A 13,095-nucleotide genomic window follows, 5' to 3' on the forward strand; every position below is an offset into this window, starting at 1 on the left:
AGGGCTGTGCACTTTTCACACTGTCGTAAATGGACTTACAGTAATGGATTGTGAGATCTGCTGCAATAAACAGAGCAGTCATTTTCCATCTTTTTCACCTCATGGCACACTGACAAAGTGCTAAACTTATCAAGGTACACCACCCATTTTTGACAATTGACAAGGCACAACACATCACCAGTAGGGGCCTCATCCATCATTGGCTCTATTAATAAATGACCATCCCTGAAACTCCTGCAGCACACCTACAGACCATTCACGGCACACCAGTGTGCCATGGCACAGTGACTGAAAATTGCTGAAGTAGAGGATAGTACTGGGTTCTAAATTATGATACATTTTAGGATCCTTTTTTAAATCTTAGTCATGAGTCTCCCCACTTTCTGTTTTTAATTCTCACCAGTGAAATCCACTGGTATAATTTTAATGTGAGAACACTATTATACATTTGAAACTAAATTACATAAAACTGTCGGATATATGGAATCTTTTGTTGGATCATATAAAAAGTCTTATCTAAAAGCAGCATGATCTCCCAGTTTATGTAACTGCTACAAGACTGCTAACTGGGCAAGAGGCACTTTTTAAGTGGGTGCTGTTCTTTTATTTAGCGGGGAGAGAGTAACTGGCCCTCCTCACCCCAGCACTGTCTTTTCTAGTGGCTGCCTGCTAGTGTTTTGCATCTTTTAGATTGTGAGCCCTTTTGGGACAGGGAGCCATTAGTTATTTGATTTTCTCTGTAAACCACTTTGTGAACTTTCGTTGAAAAGCGGTATATAAATACTGTTAATAAATAATACTAATACTAATACTACTACTACTAATAATAATAGCCTATATACTTATTTTGGGTCTTAAGCCAGGGCCAAAGCTCTGTGGTGGTCAAAAACATTTTCTGAACAGAGGACAACCCAGGTCCAACCAAAGCCATCTCCAGTTAAAAGAGTCTTATTGACCTGGTTGCCCCTGCCTTCTGCAAGGAGGGTAGAAGTCCATATGTCACTCTTGTCACGTTACATGATATACTACATCTATAATTGTGGAGGGGTTATGTAAAACAAATGGTCAAATAGCTTGATTTTTCAACAGGAATGATGGTAAGAAATTCTAATAATGATTCTCATGGCAAAAGACTGCAGTGATGACAGTAAGCTAATTTTCAAGGCCTGAGAATTTCAAAAATGTTTTGACAACCAGCAGTGAAAAGCTTTCATCTTTTTCGCTCTTTCAAAAAAGTGCTAGTGTTCCCTCCCCCCCCACTTTCTCCCTGCAATCATAGACTGCTCCAGATGAAGGAGAATTAGCATTACTGATTTGTTTTCCCCATTAGAAAGAATGATCACACACTTTCAAGTCCTGTTCATTAGCTTTACATTTGCTACTGCAGCAATCAACACTTAAATATGGTTTGGCTTAAACAGTAGGAAGGATTCAGATACAATTCCTGGGAAAATCTATGCACATAAAATTTGCATCACACACCTTGGCTGGACTGTTTAAATTCTTTATAGTGCATTTTCAAGCAATTGTTTTATTTAATAAATTCATTTGCTATTGTTTTCTTTTAAAAGGTTTCTCCTCTACCAATTTATTGATTTGCATAGTGCCCTCTTTAGATATCATTATTCCCATAAAGTGATGAGGATGTGCAGTAAGATTTATTACCACACCCATGTTTAGGCTAAATGCAACCATCATGGCATCCACTAAAAATGGCAATGCACTGAATACAGAAAGGTAGCAAACATCCATTGTTACACTGAGCATGAACATGTCAGAGTGGAGGAATTATGTGACGTAAAGACATCTGGTAGGAAGGGCTGCATATCTTTACATATTCTCCACACATACACACTGCCCTCTTTTAGTTATTGAACTCTGGGTCACACAGTGTCAGGGGTAGATTGCAGTTTCTGCATTCAGATCACAATATTCTCATTCTCCTATACCAGGGGTTCCAAAGTTTTTGGCAGGAGGGCCACATCAGCTCTCTGACACTGTGTCAGGGGCCAGGGAAAAAAAGAATTTATTTACAGTTAAAATTTGAATAAATTTACATAAGTTTACATAAATGAATATATTAAAGATGAACTTATATGAATGAATGAAGGTCTTGCAATAGCTCAAAGCCTATACAAGCCTTGCACAAAGCAAGGCTGGCCTTTCCTTTGCTGCCTCTGCTGCATCACAGATGTGAAAGAGCAAGCAGTGGAGGGAGCTCTCATCCCACAGCTCACACGAGAGGTCAAACAGTTGCCCTCACGCTGAGAGCAGTTGCGCTGGGGCAGTGCGGGCTTCAACAAATCTCCGGAGGGCCATAGGCTCATTCGAGACTGGGGGCTCCCTGAGGGCCGCATTGAGAGGCCTTGAGGGCTGCAAGTGGCCCCCGGGCCTGGGTTTGGGCACCCCTGTCCTATACTATGGGCAGCCCAATCCTAAACTGTGCTGGTACAGTTGGGCCACATGGCCTACATTGCATCCAGTGCAGCAAAGGAGGTGGCTGGAGGTCTACTCAGAGTAAGGGTACTTACCCAGGGTAAAGCCCTAGCCATCCCTATGATGTTTCTTAGATCCACACCAACTATTTAGCTGGCGCAAATCTGGAAACCTAGTGCAATGTTGGACAGGCTGGGGTAGTTAGGATATGGGGGAAGCCTGCTCCACCAATCCCTCCCATGCCCAATCCACTCCCATTCCACCTTCCCCCACCCACAAATGCCTCCCTCCAAAATGCCTTCCCTCTCCTACCCCTGCACTGCTTGGTGCAACAGTATCTGTTCTGGCTGATGCTGCTCACGGAAGCCATGCTGGCATTGTCAACTTGTGAGTAGCCACAAATGTGCATTAGCATGTTTGCAACACTTGGAGCTGGTGCAGAGATGGCTGCGCTGGCTCAGGCCAACCTTAGGATTGTGCTGTGAATGGTTTCCATTCAGTCACATGGGAAATGTAAAGGGATGTGCTTGGAGAGACCACTAGGATAGGAGCTAAACCTGCTTTTTCTCTTTGGCAGCTTACCAGGGACAAAGAGCAGGTTGGCTCTAACTCCAGTGGTGACTCCTGTGCAGTCCTTTACATTTCCCATTGGAAGCTATTCACTTATATAGGTGACTCTAGAACCAAGCCAACATGTATCCATCTAGCCCCCTACCTCTTCAATTGCATAACCTCATGGTTGACAATCACATTTTCATGATCACACAGGTCTTATGTGGAAACGATATACACTATTTGGACATTAAAGTAAGAAATTTGTCAGTGAAAATGTTTTTTCTTAAAGATAAATGACATCTTAAAGGTTCTAGTACCATACATATTCTTCTCTCATGTGTTAAAAAAATTTGATATGATTTTACCAGCAAACAGAACAGAATGTTACAGGGCACAAATGATTATCCATATCAGTTTTCATAATGTAGACATTTATTTTTAATGCTTGCCTAAGGTGGCAGAGTTTTTGAACAGAGAGAGAAAATTTGTATCAAATAAATGAATTGTGGTTCTGAAATGCTCTGCTGGCCTTCTTAGATCCAGGGCATACCATGGCCCTCAGTTCTGGAGTAGTGTGAAATTTACAGGTCAACTCATGGAGTGGTACTCACACTTCTCACAGAGCAGAGTTGCATTGTTTGAAGCTCCCACCATGACCTTGTGTGAGGAAAATGTTCCTTCTGATCAGAAAGAAAGCTTCCAGTTTCAGAATGCTTCCAGTGCCACCAATGGTCTGGACACTACCCAAGGTCAAATAAGCGGTGAAGGTAAAATAGGAGTGGTTAGCCTGAAGGCTTGAGATGGGAAGCTGGGACACAGAAATGGGGTTGATGGGAACAGCAAGTTAAGATAAACAGGAACAGACAGGAAGTACACTGTCTTGCACAGACTCCATACAAATATCAGAACTATCTTGATAATTGCATTTGCAGGCAACAGTGAAAGTAAAGTGACACAGAGCCTTCCTATAGCAGTGGGAACAATAACAATGACTCATCTAATCCCCAACAGAATATCTATCAACTGGTATAAGTATGAAAATTATTATGGCACTAATGCATACTGTGTCCGATTCTACTAATAGACTGCTTACATAAAATACAGACATTGTCTGTATGCCACCACTGGAAAAACTGAAGAGGAAAACCATTCATATTCTGATAAGACTATTTGAGGGTACATAATTTATTAACAGTAGCAGCTGGGCACAGGAAGCATGAAGAAGATGATACCAAAGGCCAGGAAGAGATGAGGGGGAGGAGATGGAGGTGACCAGAAGGGATGGACAGCAAAAAAGAGGGAGGCTTTAGAAGCCAACAAAGGAGAGAAGAGACTAGGACAGTTCAGGTGGAACCCGAGGAGAAGTGGCTGCACTGACCCCATCCCTGTACCAGCCGTCACCAGGATGCTAATCCCCTGGGGCTAATGGCTGCTGTCCCAGAAAGGCAGTCCAGAGGTTTACAATCTCCAGGTGAGAATCAGAGTGAGATTGTGGAGATAACTGGAACCCCCTAATCTGACAGACTTCATCCCATACTGACACTTCATCACATTCCTAGTGTAAAGAACCAGCAAGAAATCATTTTTAGCAGCATGCGTTGTCCCTCCCATCATTTCATAGACCCGCCATCCTCTCTGATATTTTGTTGCCATTCCCTTTTGATGGGAAGCCCCTAACCTGGTATGGGCCACATGTAGAAGAAGCCCCCACAGGCTCACAATCTAGAAAAAGGAAAATCACACAAGTGATATACATAGGCACACAGGAGAAACGAGAGAGAGAGAGAGCGCCGAGGAACTGCCCGCCTGAGGGTTGGACAATGTCTGCATATCCCTGACAGTCTCACCATGATCCCTCTGTGCCTGCCTCTATTTCAACTGGTATACCAAAGCTTCTGTAACCAAGGCTTCAAGGGAGCAAACTCGAACCCTGATGGCCTGGAGCTCCTTGCACCAAGGGCACACCCATGACATGCCCCAGAGGCATATAGTCATACATGAGGCTGTCTGGCCTGTGGATCTGTGGCCTCTTGCCAGCTGTCCTGTCATTAGCCTGGCCTTTTGCTTTCCAGGCAGGCACCTAACATATGTTTAAATACATGTTTCCTGCATGTCTTGAATGAAACAGAAATAAAACATTGACCTTGCAACAGCTTAGAAAAGAAAACAAAGCCCTTCTTCAAATGTTACATTTTATTATTTGAAATCTGTACCCATTTCTTATGTAAAAAGTTCACAGACTGAGAAGACTAAATGCATTGTTAAAAAATTAAATAAGGATGACATGATTTAATCTAGTCAGGTTGTTTAATAAGGTCTGCAGCCCATTCCATGATGTTTCAAGATATTTATTATTTATGAGATGAAGCAATACTGCTCTAATGGTGCAGTGAAGATTTTTTTAAGTACAAATATGTTGTAAAATAAGGAACCAATAAACTATCATTCTGCATTAGAAGGAGAAACATCCGCAAATACACCAAGCAACTCAACAGAGCAACTGTTACCCTGCACATGCCCGATCTCATCTGATCTCGGAAGCTAAGCAGGGTCAGGCCTGGTTAGTACTTGGATGGGAGACTGCCTGGGAATACAGGGTGCTGTCGGCTTATACCATAGTCTTTCGAGACTGAAGGTTGCCAACCAGACTGTCAACAGAGCCAAGAGCCCTTACTGAGTGCAAAATGAGGCACCCATCCTCCCCTCTCTGACAGCACAATCCTGTGCATATCTGCTTAGAAGTGTGTCTCAGGAAAGTGTGTTTAGGACTGCAGCCTGAGAGCCCAATCCTAAACAGTGCACACTGCTCACCGCCAGTGCGCACAGACGCAAATGTGCCATAAAGCACATTTACGAGCCCTTAGCACCAGCCCAGCACTGGGCTACTGCTGGTGGAAAGCCGATGCTCCGTTGCTCAGGGTAATCCGGACTGCCAGGCTGCAGAGGGGTAGGTGGGGGCATAGGGGGAGGAAGGGAGGATGCATTCTTGGGCAGGGGAGGTGGGGAGAAGGCGGGGAGAGGGTGTGCCAGGGAAGTGAGCGGAGCGGGAAGAGGCGGGACTGGTGGAGCTCAGCTCTGCCGGATCCTGAACTCCATGTCTGCCCTTGCGGCTGGAGATGGCCTGACACAGAGGCTCTTGATTGTCGCAGCCCGACATGGAGGCTCTTGATTCTGTACCAGTCCAAGAGCTACCACAGAACCAAGTAGCCCCATTGCAGGGCTACTTTCCTTATATGGGGGAAGGGGACGAACACCCCATTCTGCCAAGGAGCTGCTGGCAGCAGCCCGGTGTTCTTAGGATACTGCAGCAGCCATTTTCGGTGCCATGACAGCCCCACACACTGGGCATCTTAGGACTGGGCTGTGAGTCAGGGAAGGGGAGGAGTGCTTTCTTGTTTTGGGAAGCTAAAACTTGGAGCTGACAAGCATTCCAGTCTGCCCCAAAACTCAGCAAACCATAAAAAATTCTTCTCTTCTCTCCCATTTGGGAAAAAGGAGAACAGTTTCTGCTCATGCTGTACACAGGTACTTAAAGTACAGATCTGTACTGTATTATGTTTTAAGAGCACAATCCTATTCCCTCCCCATTGGTGCAGTCACACTGAAAAAGTGTGCACTGTATCCTGCAGCAGGGGGAGGCAGAGCAGGAGGCCTCAGAGGGGAAAGGGGCTTTAAATCCTCTTACCCCTCCATAAATCTCCTGCTCCACAACGAGTTTCCTTAGACCTGCATATGCGCCTGCTCTGTACCACATGAATGATGAATGAAGTAATAATACGTCATCTGTAATAATCTGTAACTGGTGCAAGTCCAAAGAAATAAAGGTGGCAGGGAGGCAGCAGAAAGGGAGGACAGGAGACATGTGCTACTGATGCCAGACCCTCCCCTCCCCTCCCGCAGGTTTTGTAGGTCTTAATTCAACAAAATTTTTTACTCTTTGACTTTCAGCTTCACTCACTAGATCAGTGATTTTCAACCCTTTTCATCTCACCCCACACTGACAAGGTACTAAAATTGTCAAGGCACACCATCAGTTTTTTGACAATTGACAAGGCACACCATACTGTTGTAGAGGGTGCTCACATCCCCCAATGGCCCTACTAATAAATGACCCTCCCCCAAACACTCGCGGCACACCTGCAGACCATTTGCGGCACACCAGTGTGCCATTGCACAGTGGTTGAAAATGGCTGCACTAGATGGTTTTCATGCTGTAAAGTGGATTCAGCATATTAATAAAACTAGACTGAATCTTGAGAAATTAAATGTAATCTCTTATTTGGGGATCATTTAGCACTGCAATATATTATCAGTGTATTTAAATGTAATACATTTATCTGTTTAAAGCTCAACAGCTAATTGGCTACAAAATATTTGATTAGTTCACAGTCCATCTGTCTGTGTACGAGCCGATCTTTCATGCCCTGCCATGTGCCCATGCAAATTCCCAGAGCACACAATTAATAAAACTAATTGTAATTAATTAATAATGAAAAGCTGAAAAGCATAAGGATGGTTTTATGATATATGTCATGTATGGGGATGATCAGAGTGCTCACAATTGCCATTAAGGCCATTTCCCCTCCTATTAGATTTAACAGTTGTATTTTTTCCATTTTTAACCTGCTTCTAATAGCCATCTTTCTCTCTTTAAAAAAAAAAAAAAATCTTATGCTAGCTAACGTCTCAGTTTGCCCTTGGTAATTTATTCCACAACCTCAGTTCATACTTTCTTATGTCTTGTACTTGACACCAGCTTCAAACCTCCTTGAAGTATCTGTTTTTCCTTTTCCCTTCTGAATTGTATACCTCAGTGAGCTCTTCCCTTAATCTTCTCTGCTCTAAAGAATACTGACCTAGTTTCTCGCATTCATTATGGGGTGAGCTGCGAAGAGGAAGGGAAGAATATGTAGCTCCTTGTATTTAAGGTTATTCCAGGTTTTTCAGGACTAGAATGGTATTGTGAACTCTTCTCCTGGTGAGGATCAATCAAGCAACTTCCTATCTAACTTTAAATTGTATCTTACTCCAATATAAAAATCCCATCATTTCTCTCAGAAAGCAGAAATATGAAATTATATTTCCACTGCTGAAACTATTTTAATGCTAATCAGAAACAGTGACACAATGCTAAAACACAAAATGAGTGGCTACCTACTAACTCATTTATCTGTGGAACTCCTTGCCGCAGGACGTGGTGACGGCATCTGGCCTGGATGCCTTTAAAAGGGGATTGGACAAGTTTCTGGAGGAAAAATCCATTATGGGTTACAAGCCATGATGTGTTTGTGCAACCTCCTGATTTTAGAAATGGGCTATGTCAGAATGCCAATGCAAGGGAGGGCACCAGGATGCAGGTCTCTTGTTATCTGGTGTGCTCCCTGGGGCATTTGGTGGGCCGCTGTGAGATACAGGAAGCTGAACTAGATGGGCCTATAGCCTGATCCAGTGGGGCTGTTCTTATGTTCTTATCTAAAGCCAAAGGATCACTGCAGCTAATAGTTGAGGAATAATTGAGACCTGCTGCCCTTCTACATACAGGTCCAACTGGACTAAGGACTCACTAACTATGCTTCCTTTCTAATATGCCTAGCAGTTGTTTTTTTTTTTTTTTAGGGACAATGCGAGCCATTACCCTGGACCTCACACATGGGGTCACATCAAAAAGCAGTGCACTCTCATGCTGCAATCCTATACACACTTACATGGGAGTAAGTCTCATTGAGATGAATAAGATTTACTTATGAGTAGACATGCATAGGATTGTGCTGTGCAGCCCAATCCTATGAGCCTTCTGTAATCTTGTAACCCACTAAGGTAAAAGGTCCATCAACAGAAGAAATGTCATACCGCCATCATGCTGCTGAGATGCTGGCAGCATATGCTGGCAGCATATGCATGCTCCATGTGCATGCCAGACTCAGCTGGATGCTCCGCTGCTGCTGGTAAGTTGATGGCAGGGCTGGGCTATGAGAGAGACGGGGAAGGATTTGTGTGTTTTAGGGCCTTTTGGGGGCATGTCAGATGAGGAAGGGCTTGGTACCGGCAGCAGTTGCCATACCAGATTCTATCTCTGTAACCTCTCTTGGAATGCCCCTAGCTCTTCTTGGACTTACATCAGCTCCATAGCTGGCATTGGTCTGAGGAGCCCTATAGGCAGCCAGAAGGCCTATGAAGAGGTAAGTAACAATTTTTGTTTTTACCTACCTCTTGTTTGCCTACTGGCTGACCACCCGCCCCCCAGCATACAGCACAGCCTCTGTTGGTGCTGCTGTATGCTATGGCATAGTGGATTAGGCTACTGTACAACAATTCTATTTGTGCCTACTCAGAAGTAAGTTCTACTGAGTTTAATGCAACGTTCTCCCAGGTATGTTTGTACAGGATTATGTCCTAAAGAAGGAAGGTGAGGCTTAAGTAAAGATTCCTGGATGTCTGAGAGTCCTGGATTTATAGTTACAATAGCTTTTCCCCATTGGGCTAGTTACAGTATATAAGAACACAGTGCAGGCTGCGGGAACCCTAAGAAAGTCTGATTAAGCAGTCAGTGGTACAAAGCAATGGCTTATGAAAATATTCAGTATGATGAGTTGACATGAATACTGGGCATACTTTGGAATAATATTATTATATTAGAAATCAGAACTTCCTCAAGTCAACTGATATGTGTAATGGAGTGATGATACCAGAGCCCAAGCTGTATCCCCAATTGGAGAAAATTACGGTGAGACGATGTTGGGTCTTAGAAGTTTTGCCAAGCAGTGAGACACTAATGGGCTTTGCTGACCTCCGAGGAAAATAGTTTCTCTACTGCACAGTGGGGGATGGGAGGGCACAAGAAAGTCCAGGGTCAATGATTCTGCTTGGCTTATCAAGAAGTGCAAATCATAGAAGGAGGGCTTGCCCCAAGTATTATTAGTGGGGTGAGGGGTTCTTCTTTGCCCTGCTTCGCCTACCTTCCAACCCAACAGCTGAAGCTGTGCCTGCAGCCTCATTAACCATCAAACACAGATGGCAATCCAGGGTCCTGCTCTAGGCTGTTCTTCCTTCCCCTTGTTCCTCCCTACCCCAGCTGAGGAAGAAGCTTGTAGTCATATTTGACAGAAAGCCCTGCCTTCTGCTTACCCTACCTCATAGCCCTAGCATGCTTGCCTATTCTTATAAGATGTTGCCTATGTGCCACATTGAGTATTGTTAGTTTTGCAAGGTACTTTGCTGCTGTGGAAAAAGCTACCTACGCTGAAGGTGACAGCCCAACCAGAAGCCTGATAAAGAGAAGAGCTGAGGAACGCTTACTTTGAGTGCACCAGCTATAATTGGCAAAATACAATATTATTCCAATCTTGTCAGCACTGTATCAAATAGCAATAGTTGTATCAGTGCAGTAATTCTCATTCTACTCTACAGGCTGTACTGCGTATCTCTCCAGGCAAAACCACTTGTCATACCACTATCAGCAAGGGAGGGAGACAGATCATTCAGAAACAAACAAAACATCACCTCTGAAAGCAACTAAGAGCCCAATCCTGAGCTCTGCACACTGGGTTACCACAAGTGTGCACTGTCGCTAACATATCAGAAGGCACATTTGCAAGCACTAACGCCGAGCGAGTGCCCGTGCTAGCCAAGCGCTGGGTGGGCGCCTGGCCTCCGCGCTGAGCAGTTGTATGGACCACCGAGCAGCGGAGAGGTAAGCAGGGGTGTGGGGGGAGGCGGCATTCCAGGGAGGGGGGAGGGGGCAGAGGGCAGAGAGAGGGTGGGGGGAGGCGCTACAGGGAGGCGGGAGGCGGGGAGAGGGTAGGGGGAGGTGTGCCGGGGAGAGGGCGCAAGCTGGGACCAGTGGAGCAACGCTCCACTGGATTCTGAACCTCTGCGTCAGGCTCAGCGCCTGACACAGAGGCTTTTTTCCCCATTGCGCGGCTACTCTCTTTACCTGGGGGAAGGGGACGAAAATCCCCTTCTCCCAAGGTGCCACCCACGGCTGCCTGGGGTGTGCAGGATGCGGCAGCAGTGGTTTTCTGTGCCACCACAGCTGTGTGCCCAGGCAGCTCATGATTGGGCTCTAATTCTACATCCAATTTGATGCCAGGTATGAAGATTGCAAAAACAAAACAAAAACATATGATACATAATTCTCCAGTAATGCTGCAGCCACGTTGTGGCTTTCCAAAATAATAGCAGTTCCCAGTCAAGAGTTCTTGCCCTTGTCTCTACACCACAACATTTTGAGTTTCCTATGATTAAAATTGAAAGGTCTGTGTGTGTGTGTTTGTGTGTGTGTGTGTGTGTGTGTGTGTGTGAGAGAGCGAGAGAGAGAGAGAGCGAGAGGCCCAATGATACATTAGCTTAGAAGTGCTGAAAAATTATCAAAAGCAATGAAAATGTATGTTACATAATGAGAAACTCAGAGCCATATTTGTCTCCTACTAATCAAGCTGAACTTCTGAGAACGTTATATGTGTTTCCTCTTTAGAATACAAAGGAGATATTTGCTTTAATTAGTAGAGAAAAAAATAACTGGGTATAATGGAATTGGGTACTATTTCACTGTCACTGTGTTACTGGCAGTCTCAAAATCATCCATGATGAAAACTTTATCGGGGAAGATAGCTGAACCAATGCTTCAGTGTGGAAGGCTAGTATTTAATAAACAGACCTGGTTCAGACAAGCCCAGGAGAGAAGCTGTAGCTGGAACCTCTGTCCTAGTTCTTCAATACAAATGCAATCACCGGGCTATTATATGACCTAGCAAAGTTTGCTCCCATTTCATTGGATTCCATCCTAACTTTCTGTGGTGTATCACATTGTTGGAAGTGATTTATTGTGCGATTCCGTTTTGCAAGGACAATGTAAGGATATGTCTCTTTCCTTTCCCAGAAGGAGTTATCAGTGATGGTAGCAGAAAGTTAGGATACAGCCCACTATGTGCAACTTTTGGTTGCCATAGTTATCACTGTTCACAGTCCCTGGTCTTTCCAACCCTTGACAGTTCTTCTTTCAACACCACTATCAATGCTGTTTGAGATCGTATAATGTAGTCCACTTGACAAAGTAAACCATATACAAAGTACACCATTGGACAGCTGCATGTGAAAATGTATGTATCCCCAGTAACATTTTCAACATGGTGTTGGAAAAGTATCCGGTACTTGGTCACTGGCATCTCAAAATGAACAGTACCAGTTTTAAAAAGCTGGATCTAAATCCCAAAGACTTGTGTACAGTATAAGTGTGAGCCCTACTTCTGTTTGTTTTCATGCAATTGAGTCTCTGTCATGGTGTACCTTTTCTGATATCTCTTCAAGGTCTCTTTAGTACTGAAACAGTACAGAACCAAACTAGGAAGGGGGGAAGGTAGAGGGCTGTTCATGGGAGGGAGAGGGTTGATCCATGCAGCAGTGACTTGCACCAGGATCCTATCCCTTCTTTCCCAGTCCATCCTGCCCTTTTCTCTCTATGGATTTATGCCAGTTCCATAGCTACTGTGGTTCAGAGGAGACCCAAAGGCAACCAGAAGGCCTTCATTTTGCCTTCTGTCTGCCCATAGCATCCAGTGCATCATCCATTGGAATGGCTACATGCTATGGGCTGGTGGGGGATAGGATTGAGTTGCTTGTTATGTGTTGTTGGAATTTGTTCTCATCATAAGGTGACTTTCAAGCACCTTCTGGTGACTCCTGGTCATCGATTTCATAATAAACCTTTTCAATAGGACAAATCCTATTTTTAAAAGGTGACATTGTTGTAATCGCACAGAGACAATAATCAGGAAGAGAAAATAACTAACTTAATTGGAACATCTTCAGTGGAAACATTATAAGAACCATCATTCTCATTCTGATTGTCAGACAGTTGCAAGAATACCTATGCTAAAAGATACCTTGGCCATGATTAAAAGAAAATGCAGAGCAAATAATTATGATCTTCTAAAACTGTGCTTTAAAAGCATTGTCTCATTTATTAAGCATAGTAAAATGGAAAAATCAACAGAACTGAGCTCAGCTGAACAAAGCAACCTGCAATATGAAATTTATGCCACTACTTACAATTTGCCTCTGCCATCTAGGTATGCAACTTAGCAGCTGAGTAATTGTTGTTTCTTC

At 44.1% G+C, this 13,095-nt stretch overlaps 1 pseudogene; it reads left to right on the forward strand.

Annotated features, from left to right (window-relative positions):
* The first annotated feature begins 5,479 nt into the window (after positions 1-5,479).
* On the forward strand, positions 5,480-5,599 carry LOC136643040 (5S ribosomal RNA; annotated as a pseudogene).
* The last annotated feature ends 7,496 nt before the right edge of the window (positions 5,600-13,095 follow it).

Source organism: Tiliqua scincoides, chromosome 2 (assembly GCF_035046505.1).
Source record: "Tiliqua scincoides isolate rTilSci1 chromosome 2, rTilSci1.hap2, whole genome shotgun sequence".
Lineage (NCBI taxonomy): Eukaryota > Metazoa > Chordata > Lepidosauria > Squamata > Scincidae > Tiliqua > Tiliqua scincoides.